Source organism: Anser cygnoides, unplaced genomic scaffold (assembly GCF_040182565.1).
Source record: "Anser cygnoides isolate HZ-2024a breed goose unplaced genomic scaffold, Taihu_goose_T2T_genome scaffold_41_1, whole genome shotgun sequence".
NCBI lineage: Eukaryota > Metazoa > Chordata > Aves > Anseriformes > Anatidae > Anser > Anser cygnoides.
In genome coordinates this window covers 384,959-405,553 of record NW_027103065.1, presented here as the reverse complement: position 1 = coordinate 405,553, position 20,595 = coordinate 384,959, and the positions used below count along the sequence as shown (strand labels likewise).

The 20,595-nt window shown below is 45.7% G+C and overlaps 1 pseudogene; it reads left to right on the top strand.

The window, feature by feature from the left end:
- The first annotated feature begins 547 nt into the window (after nucleotides 1-547).
- LOC136789169 (zinc finger CCCH domain-containing protein 11A-like) lies at nucleotides 548-19,511 on the top strand (annotated as a pseudogene).
- Nucleotides 19,512-20,595: the final 1,084 nt, after the last annotated feature.

The following is a 20,595-nucleotide window of genomic DNA, read 5'->3' as shown; positions in this document are numbered from 1 at the left end:
CCCTGCCTCTTCTCGAAGTAGTAATGAATATGTATTAGCCTGGGAGCATCAAAACCAGCCGCCTTACGTAACAGGCGTGCGTCCTGGGGGAGCAGAGACTCCCGGCGCACCCAGCGCTGCTTGCTTGCCTCTATTCATTTAATAAATTGTAAACTTTGATTGTAATCCTATTTGGGACTCAGCCATTTATAAAACTTTTTATATTCGTATTTTATTTAAGGCTGTCTTGCCCCCCTCCCCCCCCCAGCCTCGCTGCTCGCCAATAAAGCTAGCGCAGGGACCCCTGCCTGCAACCATAGAGACGCGGTCCTCCCGGCCTGCTAGAGCGGCCCCCCACGCTCCTCCAGCATCCCAGCATCCCTTGCGCGCTCCCGCCCGGCCTCAGGGGCTTCCGGAGGCGGCCCAGCAGGGGCGGCGGGAGCAGCGAGGCAGCGGCAGCCATGGCGTACCGCGGGCAGGACCAGAAGGTGCAGAAGGTGATGGTGCAGCCCATCGTAGCCTTCCTGCGGCCGGGGAGCGACGGGGGAGCGGGTGGGGGGCGGCCCCGGCCTCAGGGGTCTCGGCCCGGGCCTTGAGGCCTTGTCTTGGGGCCCTGGGGCCTCGTTGCAGGGTTTGAGGCCTTGTCCTGAGGCCTTGTCCCGGGCCTGGAGCTCTTGTCCCCGTGCTGAGCCCTTCACGCAGCGCCCCAGAACCTCATCTTCCGCTACCTGCAGAGCGTGAGTAGCGCGGGGAGAGGACGGGGAGGGGATGGGGATGGGGATTTGGGGGGGGTGGGGGGAGCGGGGAGGGTCCGGGGATCTCCCTCGCTGAGTTTTCGGCTCCCACCCGTTGCTCGGGGCAGGTTTGTGGGGAATGGAGAGCTGTGCGGCGTGCTGGTGGGTACAAGGAGCTGCTGCGCAGCCCGGCGTTTCGCCCTCGTGTTAACGGGAGTGGGATCGTGCAGCCGGGCGTGCAGGAGTGTTCCCTTGTGACTGGAAACGTGTCCTTCAGCAAACGTGTAGTATTCACCCAGTCATATAAGACTCTAAAATGTCAGACTGTTAATTGAAACTGCCCCTGAGAGTTGCTCCTTGGAGTGTTTGGGAGCTCTAGCGGCTATGGTTAGCGGGTATTTCTGAACACACGAGAGAGAACAAAACTGCTCGCGGTGTTTGTGTTCCAATTTACTCTCCTCCTTCGTTCTGCAGAGCTCGAGGATCCAGGTGTGGCTGAGCAAGTGAACGTGCGGATAGAAGGCTGCATCATCGTGAGTGTCAGCACGACCCCACGTTACGTCGTTAGTTTGTTTTCCCTCATTCACAATCCTATTTTTTCTTGTCAAGAAAAACTAGCCCAAGGGAAAAAAGAAATCGTGCTTCTCTAACAATTAGTCTTCATTGTCCAGCCTGGCTCAGCAAAGCTGACGATGGTTCGTGTTGTTGCTGAACTAATTGCCACTGTTGCCGATTTCTAGGGCTTTGACGAGTACGTGAATTTGGCGCTGGACGACGCAGAGGAGATTCACTCCAAGACAAAATCAAGGAAACAGCTGGGTGTGTCGTGTGTCTGTGCAACCCGAGTGACGCGCGGTCTGAAACCTGCCCGGGTGAGCCTTCTAGGTAGCAGCACTGAGAGGTACCAACCGTGTGACGAGCCTTGCTGTTGAAGTTCAGTGAGCAATTCCTGGCTACATCTCTGTCCCTGATGATTTTTGAGCTGCTGATTTTGCTGAATGAAGGAGAATCTGTCCCTGCCTGAGACCAGTTCTGGTCTTTGAAACGTGTAATACCAGGCGGCCTGCACTCTGCGTGATGGGCAAAACCCTGCTCAACCACACGAAACACTTTCTGAAAACACGAGATTATTCTCAGGTTCTGGGCTCTCTCTAATCCCCTCTTTCCCTTCTCTGTGCTGCAGGCCGGATCGTGTTAAAAGGGGACAGCATCACTCTTCTACAGAGCGTTTCTAAGTAGAATTTGCCATCCTTAGAACAAAGGTGGCTGCCGTGCTGCGGAGTGACTGAGTGCCAGGGGAACGCGGCCCGCTGGTAGATAGGAAGTTATTTGTAACTGGGGTTGCATGCTGAGGTCAAAAGTCATTCCTTTGTGGGAGCGAGTTGTTTGTAGCTTGAAACAATACGTGATGTATTTCACAAATAGCCATTTTTCACATTAACTGTAAATGTAAACCACAAATCTGCTTGTTTTCAGTCTCTTCCTTCTGTGAATGGAGGAGGAGAAATATAGAAGCGTGGGCTTTTCTTTTTGCTGTGGATCTGATAAGTTTCGATAACGCTATGTGCTTTCTTGACCATTACATCTGCATTACGTGGCCAGGGTGGACTCGTTCAGGGCACGGAAGCCCCACACAGTCCTTGAGCTAGCAGGGTGGTAAGGAGGGTGTTGGAGATTTTGCATGCAATTGCAGCCCTTTGTTGCTGCAGTGACAGGTTCCTCAGATTCTTTCTAAACAGGGTTTAACTTGTTGAGAATCTTTTTGGGAGTGCTTATTGTGGATCAGTCAGTAAAAGTATCTTAGTGGGCCCGTGAGGGATTCGGGGCTGTGGTGCAGTAACCCAGTGTTTACAAGTGTTACTGCTACGCATGCTTGTCCAATAACGTCTCCAGATCAGAGAGTGAGAGCGGGCAACTGGTTCGGATTAAATCTGTCACTTTTTGCTGCTTTGGACAGAGCCTGTAGATTAAACCCTTGTGCTGTTCAATAAGCTGGGGTATCAGATGTGTCGGTTGGGTTTTTATCATTTGATTTATTTTTTTTATCCGTTTGGAGATCTGTCTTTTCTGTTTAAGTTTCCCCAAGAGAGCTGAGTTCCTTGATGCATCGACCAAAGAGAAGTTCCCCGGCTGACTTGGGACAGCCAGTCCCCTCGTTTTTCTGATCACAAAAAAAAAAAAAAAAGAAAAAGAAAAAAATCGAAGAAGAAAAATTTTGACTGTAACTGTAACTCAGAAACTAAGATTACCTAAATGGAGAGAAATGAATTTTGATGCACAGGCTGTGCTAGAAATCTGTTAATCAGCATTCAGTTTTTCAGAACTTCAATTTGTGTATCATCATCATGAAAATTAATAAATTCAAGGTGGGAGATCCTTTCCTGAAAGGGAAGGACAGAAATACGAGTCTTGCTGTGGGGCCTACCCAGCGCAGTTCTGCCATTCCGAGAAGTAATACGTCAGGAGTGTCACAGCAGACGTTCCCAGGAAGAAACCTTTGAGGGGCAGCATGACACACTTGATTGGCTAAAGCAGCTTCAGCTGGACAGCCTGCTGCCGGGATGGGTAATTCTAAGTTGTGTTCAAGTTGCTGAGTTCCTTTCAGCATGTAGTAAAGATGTAACGTGCCGATGTCGTTTGGGAACAGGAGGCATTACGTGTCACCAGCAGTGGGCACGTAGGGAACAAAACAGTATCTTACGAGGTCCTCCACATCTGCCTTTCATTTTGTCCTTGGTTTGCCAGCTGGAGCTTTCAGGAGGTGAGGAAGGAGGCTGTCCCAGTGAATAGTTCAGGTGTTGCAGGGTATTTGTGATGCAGTGCTTGTAAAATTTACCTGCCCGCATCTCCTGTTACAGGCAGCCCCCCGCGGGCCCTGTGAGACGGGGAGCTGCTGCCTGGGGTTAGGCCCAAGGTGCCCTGTCAGGCCCAGGGCCGCCCTTCCCCTTGCCCTGCCCTTCCCTCCCGCTCCTCAGCCCTTGCTCAGGCCTTTTGGGCCGTCTGGCCGTCCATCTGGCCCTGTGTCCCTCCATCCCTGCCGTCTTCCGAGGGAAGCAAAGAGTCCCTGGGCTGCCTTCAGGGGGGAGGTTCTGCTCAGGAAATTAAAGCTTCCCCCTTAACCCGCCTTGCGAGTTATTTTGAGTTCCAACCTTCTGCCTTCCTTTCGTAGCAGTGCCTCTGAGGGGTGCGCTGTAAGGTAGCCGTCATCTGGCGCGCTGCTCCTGCGTTTCCCAAAGGAACTGCCTTCGGGATCTGACTAACTCTGGATGCACGCGGTTGTCACCTTAATTTCTCCGTTAGTTTGCTGAAAACAACCCTCTTGGGTGACCTTTGTGTTTGTTTCTTCAAACTTGGATCGAGGAGGTCTCTGTTTCCTTATGCTGATGTTCACAATGAAAGTGCAGAAGGGATGCTTACTGTTGCCCGGGTCAGTCCTGTTGCCAGGATGGGAATGTTTAGCCTACCGGCCCTCTGGTGTTGTTAGGCTGCACTCGGAGTGTGAGCTCTGGGCCTTATTTGGAAAAGACTGCGTTATTTGAGTGTACAAACCCGAGATATTCTGCGGATAGGTGATTCTCAAACCACGTCAGAACCACCGCTGTGGCGTGTGCTGGAGTCGGACGCGCGTTTGACTGATCAGGCGGAGCAGGTGAATTGAATTTGTTGCTGGATGGCGAGGTGTTCTGGGGGAAGAGCTAGTCTAAGGAAAACTTCCTCTTACTGCCCCTTCCCATCTCAAATGGCCACTGTCTGGGGAAATTGCTTCTTTATGACATTAACTACAACGTTACAGTGAGGATGAGGAATCATCATTACTCCCATAGTTATTTGCTGCCAGGCCGCAGCGTTGATTTCAGAGATTTTAAAAAAAAAAAAAGGAAAAAGAAAGGAAGTATGTATTCTTTCACATACTCTCTTTTCCCTGAGAGTAAATGTTGTAGCTTCAGCAGTACCCTTCCTCTGGAAACGATTCCCAGTGCCTGCTCAGACACTGGGGAGGAAAATGACAGAGAGAACAATGGAGGAGAGCCACCCGATACAAAGAAAGGAAAAAAGGGGTTATGGATGAAGGGAAAGCAACTACATAAAAAATTGGTGCTATCTAAAAATTGGTTAAGGGTTTGGGACCTGCAGGTGCTGCCTACACGTGCGTGTGTTGCAGTCGTGCCTGTTGCCACTGCGCAAAATGGAGAGAGCTTCTTTGTTGAATGCAGCATGTTAAAGCATGCGCCATTGCCTGGAAGAAAAGCACGGCCTTCCCTCGTGTGGGACTTCTTCCCCATTGATCTGTGGTTTACCTGAAGGTTTACCATAACCTGCATAAGTTTCAAAAGCAAGCAAACAACCAACCAAAAAACAACACCAACATTAAAGAGTGGCAAGGCAGATGCTCATCTGGGGACTCTGACTCATCGGTGACATCACCAAGCAAAGCACTGTGAGCGCTTCGGGTCGGGGCTGCTGCGGCGAGCCTCGCAGCCGGGAGGGAGAGCGGGTACGGTTCGCCTCTGGCGGGTCTGTGTCAGCCCTCTGCCCTGGTGGCTTCGTTAGCAGTGAGAGTTTGACTGCTGTGTTCCCAGCTTTCGCTTCTGCACCGACCGTGTGGCAGAGCCCGCAAGCTGCTTCCTCAGCTGGAAGAGGAAGAGGAGTGACCTCAACTGTGCCGAGGTAAAGCAGAACTGTTGAAAAGATTTGTCAAAGATGCGGGTTGTACCAGCGCAGCTGCTGCAGCTGCAGCAGGTCCTGGAGCATTGGAGAAGATAGAGAGGGGTTTCTTCGTGAAAAGAACGCTGTGAAAGTGTTTTCACGCGGGAAATTAGGAGAAGCGCCTCTGTTGTTTGGATATCCTCTATTGACCTGGCACACGGGCATTACAGCATACCTGGCACACTCTTTGTATTGTTTGTTAAAGAAAAAAAAAAAAAAAAAAGTGTTTTAGGGCAGGCCAAAAACCTGCCTTGGCACTTCCACATCGCAGCAGTGCTTGCAGGCCGTGCATCCTGGATGCCAGGCCAGGATCTAAATCCGATGGTGCTGTTGGTAACGTGAAGTTCAGGAAGCACTTCTGGGTTTTTCTGCTCTTCCATGTGAATTTTTGCCCTGTGAAGGTGGTGTACTGAGCTCTTTTCTTACCAACAAATAGGTTTAAAAGCAGTTACAGCAAGGATGAGCTGTGCTAGCAGGAGGCTGTTCTGTGCTTCGACCATGGGAAGATGAATGGTTTACCTATGCACCGTTAAATATAGTTTGACACCTAGCACACAACACTTGCAGCCTGTGGGGTGCTTTAACAAGCAGGTAAATCAGCGGAGACTGTTTTGCAGCCAGGCTGATGCTGGGTGATTAAAAAGCAGGGTCACAACAAGGAGTTTATGCTGTTCTTTCTTGCTTGTCATCCGACTGTCCGCTTACACTGTTCTAAAAAAAAAAAAAACCACCAAAACGGGGTAAGCATCTTTAATACCTTTATTATAAATGGAAGGCACAAAACAGGCCAGCAACAGAGACTGTCCAAGAGGAAGACTTTGTGCTTTATAAACAAACAAGAAATTACCCTTAGGTAGGTGTGATAATCCTTCCCTAATGCATTTTTTGGAGTGCAAAAATATTTTGTTCCCTTCTTGCTCTTCTCTCCAGGACAAAGGCAGAATAGCCAACTGGAAAGTTAGACCAGGGAGGTCAGTTTGTTCCATACTGAGAAAGACAAGCCTGTAAAACAAACTAGGCAGGTTTTCTTTGGACTAGTTATCTTCCTTCAGCAAAGGCAAAGTTTATGACACTTGTTGGCATGTATTTCCAGACCCCCAGCTACCGTGACTGTAGTGCATCTGTAATTCTTTTGTACAAAAAGACTTCAAAATCTCGTAACGCAAAAACTTTACTAGCACCCTGGAGAAAAAAGAAATCTAAAAATCTTGCCAACTTCTATTACAGACCTGCTGAGTGCACCAGAGTTACTCATTTTTATTCAGGCTTTCAGGGGCTAGTTCAGTTGGTTTCTGTTCAGCACTTGGATCGCCATATTGGCAGATGTCAGTTAAAAAAAAAAAAAAAGCTTTGGAGATCTTTTTTAAAATGAGACTGCTTTTTATGGCATTTAGGGCTGTGAGGTATCCTTGGTTTTTGCTTTCTTCCCATTCCTTAGACCAGATCCATTCATACCCTGAACAGCGTTCTGGGTCTGTTCAGGAAAATGGAAGGCAACAAGCAAAATGATGAGCGCCTTGGGCATTCAAAAGAGCTCAGTCTGGAAAAGATTTCAAGTCCAACTTCCATGCTAAGGAGCACCAGTAATTTTTAGAAGTAGATGCAGAGGAATCTGCATGGCACTAAGCGTGTTTCTGAAGGTGCTAAAGGTCGGAAGTGACGATTCCTCTCAATACTAAAGAAGAGAAGGAAACCTTGCACTTAACTACTGTTTTTATTCCCTTTGTCAAGCAGTCAAAACCAACAACTAATACGAGAACCCAACTTTTCCCCTCTTTACTTTAGATTTGGGAAAATTCCCTGCCAAAATAATACTTCCTGGAAAATTCACTAGTGTTTGTGTGAGTAAAAGGTTCCAACCTTTTATTATTAATTTGTAAGAACTATTTCATCCGCTTTTGTCCAGAAGAGTCAGAAATAATTTGCACAGAAATGTGCAGCATTTTAATGAAAGGATTCAGAATCACTCTAATTTGAACTTTATCTGGTCTGGTTGCAGGTTTTATGACATTTAGTGTCTTAAAAAAAAATCAAAATATCTGACTTCACATCAGAAAAAAAAACCTGCTTGTGGCTAAATAAAATCTGTTGCAGCTCTGGTCATTGAAAAATCATTGGCTGTTAAATTGGACCTAAGTCATCTTTTCTAACCTTTCATGATCTTGCAGCAATGGATGATGATGGATATATGGATTAGGGAACAGCACGTGATGGCAAACCTGTGGTATTTGCTACAGCGCAGAAAGAAAACAAATTGCTTCCAAAAAATCAAACTAATTCAAAATTCTTGGTATCATGCAGCCATGCCACTGGCAAAGTGAGCATTGCCCTGCCTCTCAAAGCTTGCTGTATCCTTGATCTGCTGTCTTCCTGCTGTTAATTGATTGCAACTCTACGTGTCTGATCAGGGCTACGAGTTGTTCTCCATATGGATACCATACAACATATACTGTGCACGCTTGTGTGTATAGATATGTTTATCCTGTATGCATGTACATATGTATGCATATTTGTGTGCTGGCCCCCAGATCACTCATGGTATAAAGCATTGGCCTCGAAGGCATACTCATCAAAATATTTGGTAGATCCTCCATTTTTTTCTAGTTCCCTCAAAATGAGAGAGTTTTTACGCGCTCTCTGTGTCAAAAAGGCAAAACTTCTGATTTCCACTGTCGCTCTCGCTAACTTTCTATCACTCACTCCTCGTGTGTGTGTCTAAACACATATGTGTGTATGCGTATGCACATTTGTGTATTTCTATGCACTGGTGTGTTTTTTGCTGTACAGGTAATAAAGATGGGGAAAGGTTTTAGTGTTTTCTTAATAGGTGAAGAAATCTTGAAGACCAGAGATTGGAACATACTGAATTTTGAATTAAAAAAAAAAAAAAAAGTCAAATTGTCTGGCTGTGGAAGATGGATCCTCATTTTTGCAGCCACTTTGAATCACGAGTTCATCTCTAAAGGCACTGGGTTTTTTTGTTTTTGTTTTGTTTTGTGGGGTTTTTTTTTTTGTTTTTATTTTTTGAAGAGCTAACTAACCCTGGCTGTCTCCAGTCTGAGAGAGTGTTCAGATGGACTTGCTTCCTCCATTAGTTATAAGCTGTTTAAAAGCACATCCTATGTTTGAATTGTGGATGAGAAGCTCCCTTGGCAAAGTGAGGAGGCAAATTCTTCCTACCCCTTTATCATTAATTCACGGATTCAGTGTTGGTTCGGCCTCCAGGAGAAGTTAACTGGAAGTCTTTGAAGATCAATAACTTTGCTGAGGTTGTCCAGGTAGGTGAACTCGAAGACCCACAGTGACTGGAACATGCTATTTAATGCGTCATACTGCATTCTGTAGAAGTTACTCGTAGCCATAGTTGATCATTGCCTTGCATGTATGATCAGGTGGTTTTTGAAGAAGTGACTCCATTTTCAGGCTTCCAGGTGTGCTCCAAGGCATATTATTGAGGACGTGGAAGAGAACACTTGCTGACAAAGCTCCTGGCAGCTTTACAGAACTTTAGTTTAATATTGTGTTAGTTCCCGTAACAGCTGATTTCAAGGCATTGCTCTCCTCAAGAGACTAATTTGATGAACAGAAGAAAGCTGGAAAAATGCTTGTTACTCATTATTTTTCACTTGTTGGTACTTTGTTTAGGGTTACTTTTAAAAAGAAGATTTCACTGATCACAAGCCAGTGGAAGACTTTCAGCCCAAGCAAGGGTGAAGACAGCTCTCTCCAAGAGCAGAGGAAGTCCCTGTGGAGAGAACCCGAGCTTGTTATCAGAACTTGTCGGCATGTCTAAACAAGGAGACGATTGCTACTTCTATTTCTATTCTACCTGTACCAAGGTATGGCTGGGTTTCTTTTGCTTTGCTTTGCTTTGTTTTTTTGTTGGTTTTTTTTTTTTTTCATTTTTTTCAGGAAGGGGTAGAGTAGGAGGAGGAGGCACACTGGTCTTTGGTTAACGTGATAACCAGATAGATTCTGAATTCAATCGTAGCAACCTGAGGCAGTAGCATGGACGTTTTTGAGGCTGTACTATATTTTCCTTGTTGGTTTCCTTTTGGTTACAGGGAGACAACTGTTCCTTCCGCCACTGCGAAGCTGCTCTGGGGAACGAGACAGTCTGCACGCTGTGGCAGGAGGGTCGTTGTTTCAGGAATGTCTGCCGATTCAGACACATGGAAATTGACGTGAGTGCCTAAAGATGTGTTCTCAAAATAAATCAACAAAAGCATTTTTCAGTGCTGTAGGTGTGCTGATTGTGCTTTTGCAGGATAGAGTCATTTGCTTTGGAATTACACTGGTTTCTGTTAGCAGGGGAGGGGGTGGGAGGAAGGAGAGGGAAATAAAATCAATGCCTTAGGTATGTCTTAGCAAGATTTTCTTTTATTAGACGCCGACAGTATTGTCTCAACAGATGCAGAATAACCGCTAACTAGACTGCTAAAACCTGCTGGAGCAGGGGGGTAATAAACAGGCTGTACTAGCCTCCTGAGAGCAGGCTTGATAATGATCTATCAAGTCTCTTGTGTCCCGGAGTCCTTCAGATAATGCTGTTCTAGCTGCCTGGGCTAGGAAGCAGTGGGGAAAGTTAAAGGTGCAGAAGAACGAAGTCTCCAAGAAGTAGTTCTGGATAGAGTTAACGTAGGCAATTTAAGATGTTCTTTTTCCCTCTGAATAATCCTAGTATAATCCTAGGTGTATTAGTTTAACCCACCCTAAACTGATGTCTGAGAGTGCCTGTCTTCTCAAACTGAATGATGACAGGGCTAAACGTGCATAGTGGTTACAGCTTCTGCAAACTTTGTGAATATGCCCGGAAATACTATACTTCCGTGATAAACTGACCTTTGGAATGATGTTTCAGCACTGTATTGTGACAGCCCTATCGCTGTCGTGACCTGGAACTGTGCATCTCTTTGCAAACCTTAGGTGCATGTTATCACGAGCTTGTCTTTCTTTCTGTCTTCAGAAAAAGCGCGGTGAGATTCCCTGCTACTGGGAGAAGCAGCCAGTAGGCTGTCAGAAAGCCAACTGTGCTTTTCATCACGCAAAGGGACGTTACATCGATGGAGTCTTCTTACCACCAAGCAAGAGTGAGTTTAGGTCCTTTTTCTTTAAGTATTGAAGAATTAATTTTGCATATTACTTAGTGGGTGCCAATAGTGTAGGAGACGTCAGGTAACCGTCCATTTGTGAGTGCAGGAAAAGGTCTGCAGTTCTAGGTGGTCAGCTAAACCGAGTGTACTGCTGCTGTACTGCTGGTATTTGTTTTCTGCTTTCATGCTCAGCTTCTCTCTGCTTTGTGTGATATTTGCCTTGCAGTTTGCTTTCTGTTGTTTCGTCCTCTGCTGGGTGGTAGGGAGATGTGTTGTTGTTTGAAGGCAAGTCATTGTTCACGGTGTAAACAGTGGCGGGATGGGCAAAAGGAGATGCTGAATTCATTGTCTGTGCAGGTTATCTGCCTTAGCTACCATCTTCGTGCATTGTGGTCAAAGTTTTAAACTGCCATATTACTGATGATCCTCCTCTTCCTCTAGCTACACTGCCAAGTCCGCCTGAGTCCGCGGACGATGATTTGAAAGTGGCTCAGATGTCACTGCAGCAAAACAAACTTTCTGTCCAGTCCAATCCCTCTCCATAGCTAAGGCGGGTGATGAAAGTGGAAAACTCGGAAAATGTCCCAAGCCCTACACACCCTCCAGTTGTAATCAATGCTGCAGATGATGATGAAGATGATGATGGTGAGCATGGTTTGGTTCTTGGAAGGAATTTGTGCTGTAAATGATTGTGTAAGTCTTTGGTTCTTGGAAGGAATTTGTGCTGTAAATCAATGTATAAATCACAGATGACCTGAGGTCTGACTAGCGATAGGGCAGGCAGTCTGGTCAGGTCACTGGTGGCTTTGTCTGGCAGTCAGTGGACAGAACCTGAAATGTTGGAGGAAAGCTTAGAACCACTCTTGGCTTTAGTTGGTCTGTTGTGTAAAGCTCTATGTGAAACTAGGAAGGAAATTCCTTTTTTTTTGTCTGAAGAGTAATATGTTGTGTAGTAGTTAAAGCTGCAGAGAGAATCTAGAGTCCTAGATGTTTTGTCCTAGGGTAGTCTACTTACGAGTTCATCAGGTCAGTGTAGCTGTATTAAAAAAAAAAAAAAAAAAAAAAAGCTTTTTTATAGGAACCATGGACTGAAGTGTCATTGCATGAGCTACATAATCACGAACAATCTGGCCTATGCATAACTGAATAGATTTTTCCCCTTCAGACCAGCTTTCTGCGGAAGGAGAAGAAACTAAAACTCCCGTCCAGCAACCAGCTGAGGAAGGCCAAAATGGATTACGGATGATTTCCACTCGGAAAGCCAGTGCTACTACTGCTAAACAAGGTATTCCAGCACCTGTAGTAGGATAAATCGGAAGGAGAACTTGACAATTAACTCAAAAGCAATGTGGCGTAAAAACACAACAGAATGTAGGGGTGCTGAATGGACTCGGTTATTTCCATGATCTCATTTCTCCCTGATACCATCATGTGCCCATTGGGTCAGAAAGTTGAACTCCTTTTCTTTCCTTTTGGAGAACAAAACAGGGTCACAGCATGGAGTTTAAATGGCTGCACGTGCAGCCTGGCAACCACTGTTGAAAGCCATATCTAACGATAGAGGGATCTAATATCACGTAAATGGATTAAAATTAAAACTACAGTTTTTACCCTGAAGGGTGAAAGGAGGGGCAAAATGCCATTGATTCTATGGTTGTTTCACTTGTGAGGAGTGTTGACAGGGTTTATTCTAAATACTTCTGAAAGTTCCTGAGCACTAAGAAGCCTGAGGATCTGTGGTCCTCAGTGAGTGCCTCTAAGCCTTAGTCTCATTAACTGTTTTCTGTTTTCAGAGGACGGTCTGAATTTTGGAATAAAAACACTTGAAGAAATCAAATTGCAGAAAATGAAGGAAAAAACTAAGAGACACGGTGGTGAGTTAATATTCCCTACTTTCTTACCCTCTTCACCTTCATCCTGTGTGATGATTTTTCTTTCAAAAAAAAATTCTTCCAGTAATACCGGGTAGCTGGCTATGCTTTGGTGAATCCAACTATTTGCCAAAGAAGTGAAATTTGATTGGCTTCAGAATGGCAGGTGATGGTGGCTGGGAGCTGCTTGAGGGATAGACTTCCATGTTTAGCTGGGGGCATCGAGCAACCTGATTCTCAGCCAGCTGGTATTCTAGATGGGAATTCCAAGGGCAACCAGAGGCAAATTAGTCACCTCTCTTATTTGCATGCTCTGGTCACTGTATGTTTGACAGTAATGAATAATTACAGTTTTTTGTTCTTCGTGATAGTTTTTTCTGTTTGGTAAACTTCCTTATGTTTTGCTTGCTCTGAGCAGAAGGTCCTTCAAGATCTTCTCTTCCTCCCGTCGATTCTATGATTTTTCCTGCTCCGGAAAAGGAAAATGTCCGGACAGTGGTGAGAACTGTGACACTGTCTACAGAGGAAGGTAATAATTAATGCTTTTGTTTTGATTTCATTACTCCTAAACTGGAAGGTTAAGCAAGAAGGAAGGCAATTCACCCCTGTTAGCCTCCTGGTGCTGCCGCCTTCTGTTCAAAACATGCTTTTATGCTGAAAGTCCCTGGTTGTACTGGAAAGCTTTGGTGCTCAGGTTAAGTGCAGTAGCAGGAGAAAGAAAAAAATGTGTCAGTATGCAAATAGGGGGATAACTGAAAAACAGGAGAGTAACGAGAAGAAAGAGCTCTAGAGGACAGTGCTATGTAAGAAGCAATTTCTGAAGCTTTAAAGAGGCTGACAGTGGCACGTGTGGACAGTAGTGCGATAGGAGTCTGTGTATAAATTATATTGTTTAGAGTTGTGCAAATTCCTTTGAAAGGGAAAGAAGTGAAGAAGTACTTTTACTCATAGACATTCACCTTAGAAAGGAATATTTCTCAGCATTTGTACCTAATAATATTCTGCTTGCTTATGCAGCTCTGTTCTGCACAAAGTATAGCTGTCAAGCAGACTCAGATTCATTCTCGACTACATTCAGCTGGAATTTGAGGCAAACACTGAGACTATGGATACTTTTTCTAAGTTAATTATAGTTGTAATATGAGTTTGTGTGGTTTAGCTGTCAAAACAGTGTCTTGCTGGGTTTTTTTGGACATGGGCTAACAGTATACTATTTCTATTGGCTACTGGTCTCTATGAAATAGAAAAATTTTACTTTTGTTTTAGGGGAGGAACCTGTGGTTCGACTAGATCTTGCTGAGAAACAAGGAAAACGGAAAGCCTCCGTGGGTAAGAACTTTTTATGAGCTGTTATTTAGGTGCCGCCTTCTCTATATGACTGCATCGAAGAGTATTTTTGACGTGTGAGAGGAAAATGCGTTGCAGTGGAGATCTGTGTTGACTGCAGAAATGGCAAAAAAACCATTTAGCAGCTGAAAGGCAATTTTATGAAAATATGCTTGAAAAATAGAAGCTTGTGGTTGACTGTTCTCAAATCTTCCTGCAAAGAAATGTTCTTAAAATATTCCTTGTTTTCTCTGTCTGAAGCTGATGTAAGCGCCCTTCCCGTGAAGCGCAGCCTTGCTGAAAGGCTGGGGAAGAAGGTGGAGGTTCCGGGAAATGCTGACAAAGCACCAAAGAGAGGTACAGCTACTAAACAGGCATCTGGATGTGATTCACGGGTTTTGTATTTAGGCTCTCTGTTTGTCCTTTTCCTGCGATGTTTCTTTTTGCATGTTGGCTGAGGTCTTAATCACCGGGATTCAAAGTTACCTTTCCTGCCTTGTTTTCAAATGTGAACACAAAGTTGACGTTTATGCAGCCTCCCTAATTTGGTCTTTTTCTGTTTTGCAGTTCAAGTTCCCAAGTCTGTGAAGGAGAGACTAGGATTACCTTCTCAACGGACTAGTACTGCGAAAGGTAACAACTGGCTATTAAATATACTTTCTCCTTCTTCCTTTCCGTGAACTTAGACCGTTTTCATACAGCCCTAAAAAGGAATTCAAATGAAAACAAAGAACTGGTTCCTCTTGCTCGAGTGCTGAAGCTCTTCTGACAGCCACTATCAGAAATCTGCCTCTAGGTGTGTGTTTATTTTCCGCTTGTGCCTTGTCAAGGTTTTAAGCTGCTTCTGTGAACCATCATATACAATTAGAATAGAGCCACTGCCGGGAGCAGGAATTTGAAATGCAGTCTGAAAAAGTAATCAAGTAAACTAGCATTTCTGTGTAGCAACTCTCTCTGGATAGGGCTGGTCTTCAAAATACAACAAGTGGCTCAGAGGAGGAGGAGAATGTTAGGCTATTGTCCTAAGATGGGTTATTGGGAACGCTCAGGCTTAGTTTTCCTTAGTACTGTGACAAATTTTGGAGACTTAAACTATTGTTGGACTCTCTTTAAATGCTGGTGCTTCTCATTTCTTGATGATGACAGGGAAGGCTGCTAAGCCAAAGGGAGAGATCCATGTGAAAACACTGGAGGAAATCCATCGTGAGAGAGCTCTTCGAGAAAGTCAAGCCAAAGCCCAGGCTGAATGGCATGGTAAAACCAAAGATCCCAGCGCAGGGGCAAAAATTGAGGGTGAGCCCAAGAAGCAGAGTGTGCTCACTCTTTCCGGGCCCAGCAAAGTGCAGTCGAAGGAGCCGGCAGGTAAAGCCAAGCCAGAAGGAGAAGTGCGTGTTAAAACCCTGGAAGAAATAAAGCGCGAGAAAGCTCTGCGGATGCAGCAGAGTGGAGGAAATGTGCCAGCTCCCCCAGCACAACCTGGACCTGCCCCAGCCGGGCAGAAATCGTTATGGAACACAAAGCTATCAGGTAATAAGATGCTTTAATACCTGCCCCGGTGAGGTGCTTCCCATATTGAGCAAGTTCCATTTGCTCAGGATCTGCTTTGCTTTTTCCTTCAATGCGGAGGATAAAAGAGTTTAAGGCTACAAAGTTCAAAGGCAAAGAAGGGCCAGAACGTGCAACCATGTCTGTTTTCGTTAATTACGTGATGGTATTCTGTATTTCCCACTAGAAAATTAACACATTGAGGGGCTTTTTAGTCTAATTTTGGTATTCTGTTTTTTTCTGCCATCTGTTTATGGTATGAAGTCCTCCCTGTGTTGAGTTCAAGTTCACCTTCCTCTTTGGCATGTGTTGCTTAGCTTGACACGTGTATGTGTTTGTAAAGCATGCATCAGCATCTTAATGTGGGGGGCCAGTTTCTGTCAAAAATGACAGAGGATCAAAGGCCTCGTTGTTAACATTATATCAACTTTGTAAAATGAGATTGTGTGAGGGAGATAAGGAGGGCTTAAAGGCTGCATGCACTGCACATTGTAGCCTTTCTCTCTGTCTCACGGGACACGAGGAAATAAACACACAAAGAAAACAAGTACCCAGCTTTCTTTCGTTTCTTCTCCTGCCAGCCAGACGTTAGGTCAGGAATGGGAGACTAGAATATGACTCTACAAATTTGGATTTTGTAGAACAACTTAATAAATTTTGTGGGACATCACTGCAGGGGAGAGGAAGCTGGTACAACAGTTGCATACACTCTCTTGTCTTACTATACCTGCTGCTTTTCCTTTCCTAGAGGGAGCAAGACTTTAAATACAAAAGCTGTCAACATTTGTGAATCTTACTAGACTTCATACAACGTCTTAGAGTATTGCTTGCACTTGGGATCGCTCTGTGTCTGAGTTTCCCTCGTCCTGGATTATGATTTACTGTAGCCATTCACTTTCTTTGTTCCTTTGTATGGATTGTTGGTAGACGGAGTTTACTATGTGGAAGATATTGCTGAGAATCCAGGCAATGGCAGTGTAATTCTGCTGGCCAAATACAGTTAACTGTGTAGAAGGGCCGTGGAAATGAGGAAGAGAACGTGGATTTTTCATGAGGCAGAGCAAGACTGTATCAGTTCTCTCTTCCTTTTACTCTAGCCAACTTTAACATGTTTGCGAAGCCTTGGGATGGGAAAGTCGCTTCCCCCAAGAAGAAGGCACTGAAACGTAAGGCACCTGGCAGTTTTCCCTCTGCTGTAGCAGCTGTGAAACCACGGACTGCCTCCGACGCTGACACAATGGGACCTCCAGCCAAAAAAGCAGCTATGGTAAGGACAGGGGCTAATGCAGAAATGGATCCCTTGTAAAATTTATACCCTCCTCTAGGAGAAAAGATGGAAAACTCAAATGTTCTACAGGCCTTCTGTTTCCTTTTAAATCCAGTAGCTGCCTACAGAATTCTTGTAGTACCCTTCCATATTTATTAGATTAATGGCACTATTTACTTAGTCCTCTGTGATTCTGTGATTTCTCTGGTGTGGAGGATTTTGTCCATTAATGCTGTGTTCTTAAAAGACACAAGATCATTAGTAACCTCCAAGTGAATATTAACTTTCTTCAGGAGCACCTTGGTTTTGTATTTTGGCTAAGGCTCCGCAATGCCAGAGGAGAAGCAGCATGGAGGAAAAAGCTAGTAAGGAATCTTTTACCCATGAGTCCTAAACACTGTTTTGCTGCTTTCTAGGCTGTTCCAGCCACGCTGGAGCACGTCCCAGCCACCAGACTTGAAGAAAATCCCCAAAACAGGTGATGACCACAACTTGTTCTTTTTCTCAATCGGTGTATATCCCCAGTGAAACATAAGTTCTGTCACAGGTGGGGAAAAAAGGAGGGTTCTGAGATAATTAAAGCCCAAATCCATCAGAGGATAAGTCACTTATTTATCTTATAAGATAAATAAGTCACGTGAAATGACTTTCTAGCAGCTAGCAGGAATGCTTAATTAGACTTACTTTCTTTAAATGCTGCAAGTCGGTACAGCTTTCCAGTGACTTCTTGCTCTGTCTGAATACCTAAATGAGGATGAGGTGAAGTTCTTCTACTTCCTCGTGAGGTGATAAATGATGAGTAGTGTCCTCTGCCTTTTGGTCCTCAAGAATGCCACCCGAACAAACATACAAGGTGACAAGAGTGCAGGGAGAGCAGAGGGAAGTGATGGCTGCAGATCAGCTTCCTGTAGTGGGGAGCAAACTCTGCTGAGTGTGCCGTGGGAAAAATGACTAACTTAGTAAACAGATATTTGCAGATGGAGACTTCTTAACATTTTTACAGGAAAATTAAGCAAGGTGGCAAAGTGCCTCTTGCTACAAAAATTGAACCATCTCTGCTAGACTCCGGGTGCTCTGGCTTCACAGAGAAACCCCCAAACTGAAAAATGTACCTGCTAATATATTGGGCTCTAAATGTAGCCCTGGGTTAATTGAATAACAATCCCTGGGTAAGATTGAAGTGCAGGAGGGGTTGGCTACGGTTTTAAGAGCCGGTTTGCAGAAAAGGGATTTCCCGTTAAGAAATGGCATATACTGATTGTTCTCTTCCTTGCTCTGCCAAGACCTGAAGCACATCTTGGAAGCCAGGCAGAATCCGTGGAGCCAATGGAGTTCTCAAGCTCGACTTCAGCTTCTTCCCAGCTAGAAGAAGCAAGGACACGCCGGCTGAGTTCCACAGGCAACGCGCCCGTATCTGTAGACGAGGATTTAGAGATGCTACTTTGGGAACTCTCAGACGGCATACTGGAAGCCGAGCTCGACTTGGACCCAGGGAAGGATGAGGATGACCTCCTCCTTGAGCTTTCCAAGATGATTGATGATTGAACTGCATAGTCCTATGGTATATTAAAAAAAAAAAAAAAAAAAAAAGAAAACAACTCTTCTTCTTGTTGGATACCCTGAGGTGATCCTTTTTCTAACTGAGGCTTTGCAATGAGACTTAAAGCACAGTTGGAACTGGTAGAAATTGGCAGGATCTGCACTCAGTTGTCCTAAGTTTTCCTGCTGGTCAGAGTTAAGGTCTTGTGCATAGTTCCGTAAGTATAGGTGGCTACCTTTGATATCAAGAGGACAAAACACTTGCTTCTTTTGGCACAGAAAGATGTCCATCGGCACGCTGTGGTGGCTGTGAATTGACGTAGTGATGGAGCGATGCTCTGAAGGCTTAAACGGAAAGCTTCTTCCTTCCGCCCCCCCTTGGCACAGCTCGATGTTGGGCACATTGTGAAGCCTGGGTGTTCTGATTTCTCGAACAGTTGATACACAAATCCCGGAGTTACTATGTCAACTCTTGACTTTTATTTGTGTATGCCATTGTTTTGACTGTAATCTTTTCAGATGATGAAGCTGTAGGGGCGGGAGGGAGCAAAATAATTATTCTAGCGTTGTGGACCAAACATGCTGCCAGGAATGGTGGTGGTGGGGTCAGCCCACCCGGCCTTACTTTCAATTATCAGGGATGATAAAATGGTGTGAAAAGCAGCAGCTCTGCGATACGGCTACGCTACCCCCACTCCCTTCTCTTGTGCTGTACCAAAGTTCCCCCAAGCTTTGGTTGGTGCTTTTTGCTGGTGACAGTAGGACTCCAGGGCGAGTAGTCGGGACTCTCCTGCAGTAACTGGGTCAATTAAGGGTTGGTTTAAGTGCCTCCTGGTTATTAAAATAGCTCCCCTGAGCTGCTGGCTCTGCTGTCTGCTACAGCAAATGTTCGGGTGCCATCAGCGTCGCACTGGGGCGTGGGCACTGGCCCTGCGGAGGAGAGCTGAGACTCGCGTGTATTGTGTACCCTGCCGCCAGTCATCGTTTTCCCCTAGCAGATCTATTTTGAATCATTTCCCTAAATTTTAGAGGAACTTTAGGCTCTTTGTGCTATGATTTGTGAAGCTGTAGGGGCCCTCAGGCATTTGCTGCTGGCAGAGGAAAACCGCTTGTCGAATTTGTTGTAAATACTTTCTGTTTGGACAACAACGCCTGTGTGTGTGTGTGTGTGTGCATGCTTTGACGACCCCCTGCGACGCCCCAGCTCCGCGAGGGAAGCTTTGAAGCGGCTCTGGGAAAACCTCTGCGGAAGAAACCGCTGCTAGTGACTTGCAGAAAAGGGACTCCACAATCAGTGAGATTGTAAAGTAGGTATGTTTATTCAGCGCTGGGCAGCACGGGAGGTCGTGGGCATGAAGATTGATGACTCTTCCTCGTCACCGCTAGTTGACCTCTTGTCTTTGCACAGACTCAGTTGCTCCTTGGCTCTTGTCCATCTGCAGGACCAGTTTCTCCCAGTTTCTTAAGACAGGCTCACTCTCTTATTAGGAGACTGACCTTGGTAAGGGGCCCAAGGCTTCTTGCTTTAGTTAATTGGCACAATGCACCATAGTTAGCAAAGACGCTAAGTAGCATCCTAGTTTAACGCCGTCAGCGCTCTATCTCTACTTGATAAGATTCTCCTAACTCCCTCTCTCACTGGAGCCCACGCAGCCCTCCGTCCTGCCGAAGGACTTCACGGGGACTTCTGCCGGCTCCGGGTGCCCGCACACAGACAGAAATGGCTTTGAGAGAAAACAATCAGGAGGAGGAGAGCTCAGAGACTGCGGCCGGCTTCGGCCACCTTCCCCTCGCTTTCCCTCTCCGTGTTCAAACCGAGCACTGTTCTGCCGTCAACCTTCGCTGCCTCTGCCCGCGGCGCTGGGCTTTCGCGTGTGCCATTGCTCCTCTACATATTTTATCCTTCCTTTTGTAAGGAATGGTCCAGCAATTTGTGTCACTAAGGGATTTGAAGGGTTACCATCGAGGCCCGGGTCTAGGTGATAAGAGAACAAAGGGGTTTTTAGGGAAAAGTGCTGACTACTGCAGGGGATGTTGCTAGAGTTTCTGAAATCCGGCGCAGAGGCTCCCAAACGAGGAGGAAGGGGGAGCTGAAGGACAATTGAAGGACAAAAGCCTGAGAGGAAGACAACCAGCATTCAGCCCGAGCAAGCCCCGAGAGACCACCAGAGACTGGTACGCAGGCGCCCCTGGGAGGGGTTTTGGATTCCGGAAACCAATTCTAATAACCCTGCCTCTTCTCGAAGTAGTAATGAATATGTATTAGCCTGGGAGCATCAAAACCAGCCGCCTTACGTAACAGGCGTGCGTCCTGGGGGAGCAGAGACTCCCGGCGCACCCAGCGCTGCTTGCTTGCCTCTATTCGTTTAATAAATTGTAAACTTTGATTGTAATCCTATTTGGATTTATAACAGCCATTTATAACAGTTTTTATATTTGTATTTTATTTAAGGCTGTCTTGCCCCCCTCCCCCCCCAGCCTCGCTGCTCGCCAATAAAGCTGGCGCAGGGGCTAAGGGATTTGAAGGGCCTGCT